Here is an 11944-nt window from a genome sequence, read left to right on the forward strand (position 1 = left end):
TGTGAAAAAGTATTTTCACTCTGTATATGTGCTTTCATTTTTTTGTATTGTTTTACTTCCACTGGATAACATCATATTATGTTAGTCTGCCCTGCACTCAGTCGGGTGAAAAGCACTCAAAATGTTTAATACATTAGGGGTCCAGACCTGATATGCTGTGGGAGAAAAAAACACTCAAATGTTATTGAGCTTTTCACAGTCTTTCAACTCTGTTTAACTGTTTAGGTTTTATGACCCAGCTTTATTGTTTTGGTGCACCCTCGCTACATTTATCACACTTTTATCATTCCAGCTGAAACAGGCAGCTGTTTTCAGAGAAAAGTCTCAGATAAACCTATTGTGTACTACCTGCCCAGCAAATGGCAGAAAGATACATCCAATGACAGGCTAATAATGAACATGGTGGAGGACTGGCAACTAAACAACAGGATAGTTCAAACAAGTCTTGATGGAGGCAAGCAAAGGCCTAAATTTGGAGTGAATACTGGAGCTACATATGTTGGGTGGACAAAAACGTGATTGTAAATGAATGCAAATGCTGCCCCGTGATGACTTATATATATATATATATATATATGCTGACCTCATTAACTGAATCTTTGGCCATGTTTAATAAGCATCCACCACTGATGCAGTATACATACAATTCTGTGCAAAAGTCTTCTATCCCTCCATCCCTCATTTTTTACCCCTATTTTCTTTCCAAGGAGCTAGACGTATTAATTCAATAACACATAATTGTTATTGGCTACTTTCTCTCACTCACTTTCAGTCCCGTCTTTGTACCTGATTATTTTCAGAGGAATGATTTTTGTTTTTTAAGCCACATAACACTGGCCCATGAATAATATGAAGAAAAAAACATCACCTAAGCAGAGAAGCTGACAACTCAGCATAGAAACCATTTGAAATTGTATTGTATTAGGCACTTTGTTACTAGCAGCGCGTGGCAAAAACACACATTTCTTTCAATTCCTTACAATGTGAAATTTTTGGTTTTATCACTGTCATAGAGAGAAGATAAAGAGAGAGGAACAATAATTTGAGTGTGAGTTTTGCAGTCATCTCTCAAACACGGTGGAGGCTCTGTCATGGTTCGGAGCAGCATTTCGGTCAGAGGTGTTGGAGATTTAGTTAAGACCGATATAATCATGAACACACAAAAGCACTGTAAGATTTTGATCCACCGCACAGTTCCAAGGTGTGTTACACATTCCTCGCCCAGCTTCGTTCCTCTGCATTACTGCACATAGACACTTAGACTAGTCAAACATAATACAATAATCCTGTGAAGTGTGTTTTCTTGTGTTGCCGTGAAAAAGGAGGACATGGACACGGGGACAAAAAGAAAGAATACCCTCCTCATTATTTCTCCTACAGTCAGTCAGCAAACACTAAACACCGAGTAAAGAGAAAAAAGGCAACTATAACAGACAGGAAGAAGAGAGGCAGCAGTTCTGGCAGAGCTGTGTTGACAACTTTCCAAGAGCTGATTTAGTGAAGGAAGCTACATCTGTTGAGCTCCAACGACAGCCATTGGGTTGTTCAGGCTCCTTTTGCTCTGATGTGCTGCAGTCAACTTTTTTTTTTATGTACACAGTAACCTAGTTTGCTCTGCATGCTGCAAAGACAGCGACCTGAAACCCCGGAGCCCCTCAGCTCCTCAGCTCAGGCATTGTGATGGATATGAGTGTGTGTTTAATTGGCAAAAACAAATTTTGCAAATGCAGACACAAACACACACTGAATCTGATAGACACATAGTCAGTGCCTTTTTGTCTCCATTCTTTCACACGCTCTGTCTCAGTCTCTCGGAGGTATGTAGCAAATGAACAGCTTCTTTAAAAGAAGAAAAGGATAAACACAAACTGTACCGTAAAAGGCAGAAAAACTGAGACAGACCTTCAGTGACAGAAATACCTGGACAGCTTTTGAGAGCAACAACACTTGCTCCTGCACTGTATCGTTGTGGCATTAAGGAGAGAACACAAATACATATCAGTGCTGTGCAATACTGCAAATGTTGGTATCTGTCCGATACCATGTAAATACAGGACAACTATTGCTGGTACCAATACTGGTATTTTTAATCTGTAAAGGCAGGAAAAGTGTGACATGACATCTGAGATTATTCGTCATTAATCTGCAAATTCTGAAGACATTAAATGACCACAAAATCACAGTAATTAAAACAAAATAACACACCAAAATGTAGCTGCCTCCAAAGTGCTTTGGGCCAACTTCTGTTGTGGTATATGCTATAAATAAAACAGACATGAGGGTCAAAACAAAAAAAATGTTCAGACATTTTCAGAGTTTTTCATAAAAATGAATAAAAAATCTTAGAGGACAGAAACAAAGTATTTATCCTATCATGCTAGTATCAATCCAATACCAATACCTGCTTTGGTATTGATACTATTGCTATTACACACTCTCCCTTATGGCTTGTCCATCTCTCCATATAATCCATCCTCTTCCACTTATCCTTGTCAGGACCCGATCCCAGCTGTCTTAGGACAAAGGGCAGGGTACACCCTGGACAGGTGGCCAGTCTAGAACATAGAGACAGACAACCATTAGCACTCACATTTACACCTATGGGCAATTCAGAGTTACCAATTAACCTATCCCCACTAACTGCATGTCTTTGCACTGTGAGAGGAAGCCAGCGTACCCGGAGAGAACCCATGAGCCACACAGAATAGTGGAATTGAACTCAGGGCCTTCTTGCAACAGTACTAACCACTGTGCCACCCTCTATATAACCCTGATTTATTTATTTTTCCCCTTCTGTGTTTGTTCGGTTGTGAAACTATAAACCCAACGTATGGAAACAGTTTAAGATTACAAATCTTACAACTTCCTGTATTCACAATAATTTCAGCACTCAGAGACAGGACGGGCTCAGTAAACGAATAATACCAGTCGCTTTTCGTCACTGTGCTTTTCCACTCTGTGGTGGTGCAGCGTCACAGTTAAACAACTGTAAAAGGAGACAGATGGTCCGCTTGTCCTGTTCATCACCTGCTCTGGGCTGTCTGAGGTCATTTATTGAACAAATGTGTGCTTAAGCTCATGTACGTTTGTCGGCGTGATGGCTTGCCGTTGACAAAGCAGGAAACAGGTTGGGACAGGAAGCGCGTTGTTTGTCCTTGCCCTCGTCATCCTCAGCTGATCAAATTACCCACTTGGAATCCAGTCCGAGGCGGAGGTAAATAACGCTCCACAAAGCGGAAACCGGTGAAAAGCAAGCAGAAAGGCCAACATCACTGTCTAAACTAAATGGAAAAGTCAAAGGACAGATGACACATTGTAATGAGATCAGTTTGTGGAAATAGCTCTATGACGACTTAATTCATTATTGTCTATAGAAGGATTGTGTAATTTCATTATGAAATGTATGGAAAGTTATGGTCATAGAGACGCCATTATTATTTCTCCATAAATGTCAATTACATAATTAATGCTTACTTGAGTAAATCTGGTCACTGAGTGCATGTTTTGTCTTTTCCTTTTAGCTTGAGATGATAAGAGACCCCATCTCCACGATGCCTGTGACACGACTAACCCTGTGTTACTAATGACTGAACAGACATTGCTTAATCGTTTCATCAGAAGCTTTGTAGCCCTGGATTCAAAAGACTTTAATTCACAATAATGTGTTGTCTGAGCACAACAAACAAATATGACACTTTGTTGTAGTTTTTAGCTATTTAAACACCATTAATGTTTCAACACCAATTAAAGCGTGATAAATATATAACACATCTTTTTTTTTTTTTAAATGTCTACATATTTTGACAGTTTCCAGAGCAAATTTTGTTTTTCCACCTCTAAAAAAATCTTCAGGGAGTTTTCCTCAACAAGCTAAACACAGTCATTAGTCATTTATGGGTTTAGCGGCTCTGTAGGAGCTTTGTCAGGTTTGAGAAAATAACCCCGTCAATGTCATCATGTTTATATCATCAGGGAGCGCGTTAGAGAGAGGTTTAATGCAAACTGAGGATGTTGAGCCTGTGGTTGGCAGGGAGGGCCTAATGAAAGGAGCACTGCATTATTGTAAGTCTCTCAAGTTTATGGTGGTCCAATACTTTTGAAGCATGAAATACATTGTACTGTCTTTTAGTGGATATACAAGACATGAAGTATTGAGGGAGTTAGAGGAGAATGATGAGTTAAATGTTAGCAATCTGTATCAAACCCAGTATACCTCTGTTCCAGTAAATGAGATCGCCTTGACAAGATCATACAATTTTAATGTCACTAATGTTGCAGAATGCGGTTTAACAATCTAATGGCTCAGCATTAATGCAATTAACTTTAAAAACCACAGCCTGCAGAGAAATTCAATTACAAAGACAAAGAAGAAAATAAATAAGACACAATCCTTGGTCACAATGACTTTGATAAAATGTAGGAAGTGAAGTTATACATCTACAGTATGGATTTAGGCAAGCATCGTGTCTACAAATCTTACATTAGTCATTTTTGATGTTAAATGTCATGCAAAAAAGCAACAAAAAATTCATATGTTATTTCACTATACAAGTATTTGGACTGGATTGAGGCACAGTTACAGTTTCAATACCCTTAGCTTTTTAAGGACATCCTCACTTTTCTCCCAAATCTTGATCTTTCCCTAAATCTTGTCAAATAGAGGTAAAATGTGTATACGGTTGTTTGCAGTTGGTAATATCCAAAAAGTATAAGGCTGGATGGTAATTTAGGTGCAAGGCCATTTTTGCACTTGCCTTGTGTGGATCTGCGCTATTATTCTGTGCATTCTTCTAGGTTTTCTTCTAATATGGAAATGGTTAAAGCTATTTTGTCACTTGAAGTTGTGAATAAGCATTTCATATGCAGGGCAGCATTTGTTGGGGGCAGGCATTCGGTTCGGAGAACTCTGCATAGCTGCGGCTGGATGTCACCAAAATGGCACGCTTACTGAGGAAAGTTGTGGTGCGATCTGGATTCAGATCGCCTCCAGTGAGGGCCAAAATAGCCGTATGAGTGATAAATAGATGGAAATAGCCCACAGTGCCCAGTTCACAGGCCGGCTGCCCTACTCTTTGATCTCTGGTCCTAATGAGTTTTCAGAACAGAGCCAGAGATGAGAAGATAGGCTCTTTTTTTTTTTTTTTTTTTCAAAAAGGGCTGCGGATGCTGGGGGGAAACCGAAACCTGGGGTGTGAACAACTATAAGCAGGCCTAAGATGTTACTTCAGCTAACATTAGTATTCCCCTAAGTATTCCCCGCTACGTTAGTAAAACCTGCCCACCCGACTCTCCAGAGCAAGGTCACTTTCATCATTATGAGCTAAGTTATATAGCCCACAAAGGGCTTACAGGGATTGATATTATACATTTGTTTATAATGCAAAATATTTTTTCTAGTGTAAACAGATAGCTTAATAATGTCAATAATTCCCTTTGTAGAGATGGCAGCTCCCCGCCCACCCCTGGGTAGAGCTAGTAGTTGGATTTGTTGGGAAGGATTAAGTACTAAACCACCGGTGGGCTGAGACATTGCCAGGGGAAAAATATTTGTTAAACTGCAAAGTGCTTGTGTACAGCACATTCAGTTAAAAGCAAAATCCCTCTGTGAGAATATGCAACTGGATATGCAATCAAAAAGAATATTTAATGTCTTTCCCCCTCGTTCAGATTCAGCATGCGGTGCACTCTGGAGCGCTCGTGCTCGTTCTTTACTGGTGACAGGCATATATTAACTCTCCACATATTAGCCTCATAACACTTCAGCACGGTGGACCTGCACGTCATTAGAAAGCACATACCCGACCTTGCTGTGAAGAAACAGCCCTGGAAAAAAGAAAGGGAGGGCAGTGGCAGTGTTTTCTACTAACGCTTAAAAAATATCATTTGACTAATCACAGGCAGGTTATTTATGGACAAATAAATGAATTAAAGTTGATTGAAGTTCCCAGTTAGAGGAGAGGCAGGCTTTTTATTTTTACTGATGATGAAAAACTTTACGCATCCAGTCATCTCTCTACGTGGGACTCATTGGAAGTGCTTAATGATACCCGAGCCCTCTCAAAGGCGGCAGGACATCAAAGAGTGGTTGACAGACAGACAGACAGATTCTGAGTTGCATGTTAAAAGCCCATTCCCCTTTAAAAAGAAAATAACACTGAAACACAGGCGCACGCGCAGATCCACACACACGCGCATCCCCACCCAACGAAAAGATCCCACCACCCCACCACCCCATCTCTCTATGGTGAAATACTGTCTCCACCTGAAGACATATACGTTGCTACATCCATCTTTCTTCAAATCTTCTTTATTTCATTTTTTTTTTCATACTCTTCAAACGGCTCGTGCTCAAGCATAACCAGGCATGTTTTTGCATCATTAGAGCTAGTGGGTGTATTTGGAGACAGACTAATGACAGCTCGGCTTTCCGGCTCAAACGAGAGCCATTGCTCATTTACGCGAACAGATACATAGATAGATAGGGGGGTTTGTAATGATGTAGCCTTATCAAATATTCCCTAGCATAAGCTGAATGACACCCCATCAGGCCTGAGCCGTTTAAATTACAGTCATAGATTTAGCATGTGACAACTGTTAGCTATGTTAATGCGCATTTTTCAGAACAGTAAATCAAATGGACATCACACCCCACACACCGTCTCACAGGATGAATGGTTTGAATGATCAAGAGGAGCAATGGAATAAAATGAGGAGTGTTGCAATGCTGTGATGTGATAAATTTACTGGCATCCGTGATTCACAATGGATGGCCTCAGAGAGACGTTCCCCTTCCAAAGCCTTGAGATTCTGGCATGGTCCTTTGCGATCTATCTTCTTCTCCATTTATCCCCCTCGAAATCTGCCTCCCTGTTTGCCTCTGTTATCCATCCAAAAAACTCGGATACAGTTTGCACACCAGTGCAAACACACTCCATGTGGGCATCGACATTAACCACTGCTGGGAAAGAGCACTTCTCTGCTTACTTGCTTCTAAGTGCATCTTCACCCTGTGCACAACTGTTCACATCCTCGTGGCAACCGAATAATGTGTCCTATGGTTAATCTGGCCCGGTCTGCTTTATAATATTAACAACCAATGCAGTGGCCCTGTTTTCCTGGGCTAGCTCCAATTGGAATGACATCATGTTGACAAGACTTCATAAAGTCCCCGAAAACTCTACGTCTGCAACAGCCCAGGGCGATACAGATTAGACCTAAATATGGATTGATCCCTGCTCCCTCTCCCTCCCTCCACCAGCCTCTACTCGTTCACACACACCCTCCATTTGTGTGCGTATGTGTGTGTGCGTTTGTGCACACCTACACCGTGTGCTCCAGAATTTGTGTACAATTTTTTGAGCACTCTCACATTCACCAATTGCGTGACTTGTCACCCCCCCCCCCCCCCCCCCAACCTTTTTTAGCCCCCTCCACTTTCCCCTCCTTATTTTTTATTCCGGGTCTTTCTGTGAGATTAATTCCTCTCTTCCCATCTTTGGGCTGTCAACTCAGGGTATAGAGTCATTTTTTAAAGGCTGCTGTTCCACAGGACGGGAGACTGATTGAGTTGTGGCCTTTTTCTGAGTGGGTAAAGAACAGGATTAATGCAGAACTCTCGAAAACAGCACGTTGGAAAAAAAAAGACAAAATAAAAGCTGCGAAAATGTCCTGTGGGAGAGGGTTAAATAATGAAGGTGTATAAACAAAAGAACTATATTATTAATTCTTTATGATGGGCACCTATTCAAGGGAATGCAAGCGCATGAAAAAACCTGTGCAACCTTTTAAAAATGAATAAATGATCATTGGAATGATGTGATTGCATGAACAAGTACTGAAACCAGGACTAAGCTTTTGTTCTACGGGATTTTTCAAATTCAGCAATCCTCAACGTCTGCCAGCAGTTCATTCTGAGCAGTCACTGAAAAAAAAAAAGATTCTGGTGTTTGTACAAAGCCCTGGCTCAGACTGATCCACACATCAATATTCCACTCGGTGAGCAACAGGGGGCGTTTGTGCTCATGCATAGGACAGGTGGATGGGGGATAGAGAAAATGGAGCTTTGGGAATAAGAGGGACAGTGAATCTGGCACTGATGTGCAAAACTCCACAACTTAAGTGCGTTGGCAAGAAGAAAAGATGACTGAGGAGAAAAAAGCCAAAGAGTAGAAGGTCTTCCATCCTTCCCTTTTCTTTCGCTTATCCAGTTCAGGGGGTCACACTGGGTTGGAGTCCAACTTGTTGACTATTTATTGCAAGGCTAACACAGAGAAACAGTCAACAATTCATGCTTACATTCATGCATAAACTCAATTTATAATTACAAATTAACCCCATGCATGACTTTAGACTGTGGGAGGAAGCCAGAGTACCTAAGCACAAACAGGGAAAACATGCACACAGAAAAGACCTAGACTGAATTCTAAGCCACGACCTGCTTCCTGTGAAGCAACAATGCTCTGCAGCCTCATGCCACCCAAAGAAGAAAGAAACTAAAAGAATCTAAGAATTTAAAACTGTGTGAATAAGAGAAGGCAAAGCTTTCCTGCAGTGGTGAGTGGTGATACCCCAAGACAGATGCAGAAGTTTCTACTTGATCGGCTGGAAGTTAACATTACGTTTAACCGTGTTTTATAGAACTCAGGTATGATGTCCTTCTGATGAGCTGCGAGTATCACTGTCTTCATCTGATGCATTGGCTTTGGAAAACTTTGCAGTCTGCTCTACATGTTGGCTTTGCAGTACCAATTGTAGCAACTGTTTGCTAACTAGGGAACTAGGTATTAAACTGGTATTGATCCAGGCAGAAAGTTTAAAAGTGAAAGCTCACTTTGGCACATTTAATGATCAAGTCTGAACTGGGTAATCAGTTCAGCAAACGGATGGATGGTTGGATGGGCAGTTTGCATATTTTCATCAGAGTAAGCAAGACAAGCAGTGCTTGTCCAGTGAAATCTAAAAATTGCCATCAATTAAAATTCATTCCTCTCTCACCTTGTATTATATCATGAAGCTTCTTACCTTTTGACACTCATCTTTTAAATTACTGCCATCTTGTGGTTGCAGTTATCTCTGGAAGCAGGCTTAACTCTTCTTGACTCCAGTTTCATTGGAATCTACTGTGTTGTTTTGATGTCTGTGTCCATTAATAATGGTTGTAGCTTAGCAAGCTGTGAAGCCAGCAGCATTTTTTTTCTGCATGTGCATGGTGGATAAACCTGTGATCTTTGACAGAAAACTGATGAAAGGCCATCATGCTAGATAAGCTACTGCTGCCATGTTGTGTGGAAATGAAGCTAGCATTAGCAAGTTAATGAGCACTCTTAACAGCTAAGTTTTCTCTTACTAACCACCTTGGCCAGCACGTGCGATGTAGAGAAGTTAGACTGTAGTGTAAATACATTTTTAATAAGTCATTTATTTAGCCATTTATTTATTAAGAAAAGCCATGACGGGGGAAGGTGTTGACTCCTGTCTTTGTTGGTTATTAAACGGTCAAGCTGAAAAGGTTCAGGTTCCACCATCACTTTCAGATTAGCATCCACGAGAGATAATTTGATTGACCATATCTCCTAAATCTGTCATGAAGTTTCATCAGATGATTTGTCAACAACACACCACGTCAATTTTTGACTGGTATTTTGTTAATAATGCAGCTGCTTACAGATTATGTTGCATAATGCTCAAGCCTTTTATTTTAGCTGGGATTTTTAGGGGCCCGAGTCTGTTTTTTTCTGAGCTCATTAAAAGCTGTTGTTCAGAGATGGTGGTCCATATAGTACACGCAGGGCAAACATGTGATTTACAGAATATGATGCTTTACTCAACCGGCAGGATATAAATTATTTAAAATGAGCTCAACCTTAAACATATGCAACAGTATTGATCTGTACAACACTGACGGGAAACTTCTTTCTTCAGAACAAATACTTTCACTTTTACAACTATATGGACAATTTGCCAACGTAACACTTTATGTGTAGTGATGTCTTTCGATAGTATGGTATTTCTACTTTTATGGTTGAATAATATACAAAAAAAAATTCCTTGTAATTATCATTGTCAGTTAATGTTACATATTTTGATAATAACTATAGAAATAATTGTGTTTTTAATCAGCCAGAAAAGTGAGCAGGATGCAGAAGGTTGTGAGCATACATAAAAGAATAAAAGTTCGTAGTGAAATTGTATTTTTAGGGGTGGGGAGAAGAAGCTGGTTAAAATGGTCTTCCATCAATACCAGGAAAGAAAAATAAATATGTCATTCTTATTTTGTGTAGAGTTATTCAAAAGAAAAAAAAATGTTTTGCAAGTTTTGATTATTTGATTATGATTATGGATGATATGTGTGTCCATGCTTGACATATGTGCAATTATGTTTTACAGTACAAAGTTTACTTTACTTGATCTATGAGAAAAAGACAACAACTTCATCTTTTGGTCAGCTGGTTGCCTTACTCGTTCAATAATAGCACAAAAACAATGCCCGGCTACTTACTTGGCAATTTACTTTACTTTTAATTTGCTAAGAGTGATGCTCTGCATGTTAAAAGTTTATAGGGTGGTGTATTTTCATAGCCTTTCCAAAACCAAATAAAGAGCAAAGTGCCACGTGGGAGCAATAAATTACTACCTAGCACTTCGTTAATGAACCTGTGTTTGGCAAACATGTTGGTTATTCTTCATCCTAAAAGCCTATATTGTTAAAATTGAAAAATGTTGAAATGTGAAGCATTTTCAGCCAATTAACGGGGCTAACATTACCTTTAATAGTAAGCACTTTACAGCTAACACAGTTACAGTTATAGCTAAACCACATTGACAAGCAACAGGTTAACACATTTCTTGCACTGTTCTCTGAGGCAGTTCAAGGCCAGAGACAAAATGCAATAAATGCATAATTACATCAAGTTCCGAGACAAGGCATGTGGTGAGGTATCATTTTTAAGGAAATATATTCCTTCTAACCTGTAGATGGTTAAGAGGATTGCTGCTGTCTTGCAATAAATCACATTGTTGGTTATTACTCCAACCTTTGCTGATCATCTGAATTACGCGTGATGGACTTGTTCTATCTTATAGGCAGATAGAGTCATTCCCTCTGACAGTGAGGACAGTACACATGTTGAGAGTGACAGTGAGGAAGAGAGAACCCCAGAATGAAGTTTGACAAAGAGTTGGGAGGTCAGATGTCAGTTAATGGTCAGTCATACAGGCCTGTGAAAAACAATGCACACCCCATAATTCGCCTCACATTTTACTCTAGAATACTTTGGTATGACTGCTTGTTTTTCAGCCACAGCCCGAATAATTACCCCTCCACCACCGTGCTTAACATGAAATTGATGTCGTTTCTTTGATTTTCATCAAATGTGCCAAACATTTCCACTTTGGTGTCCAAAGGATATTATTCTGGATGTCTTGTGGTTTGCTCAGATACATCTTTGCAAACCTAAGCCTTGCTGCCATATTCTTTTCAGAGAGAATAGGCCCTCTGCTGGTAAGACTTACAAACAGGCCAGACTTGTTCAGTGTTTTTCTCTGGTTTGACTAAGGTTTAAATTTTCAGTGACAGCCACTTCTGGAAAGATTGTTTGAATGTTTTCTACTTGTAAGTACTCTTTTTTTCTTGCCTGTCCTGTTTGGCTCTTTTGCCATCAGAATTATTGTCTAAAGGTGAAGAAAGATGCCCAACGGATTTACTTTACCAAATTGACCAACCCAGCCTTGCTGTATTGGTCTATTTGATTTGCCTTTTATTGTTTTATTTTATTTTCACTTGCTAAATATGGGACAGATTTGACTGGGGAAAAGAAAGGGGAGAAAGAAAGAGGGAAAGAAGCAAGTATGGAGGAGATCAAAACTCCAGACATCCAGAGGCCCTCAGAGCACAAGAGACCAAGGAAGACCAACAGAGGGGAAGCCGCGCCACTATCCCCGACAA

The sequence above is a fragment of the Rhamphochromis longiceps genome, linkage group LG7 (genome assembly GCF_057381845.1).
Source record: "Rhamphochromis longiceps isolate RC_006_pf linkage group LG7, R_longiceps_female_GT1.1, whole genome shotgun sequence".
Taxonomy (NCBI): domain Eukaryota; kingdom Metazoa; phylum Chordata; class Actinopteri; order Cichliformes; family Cichlidae; genus Rhamphochromis; species Rhamphochromis longiceps.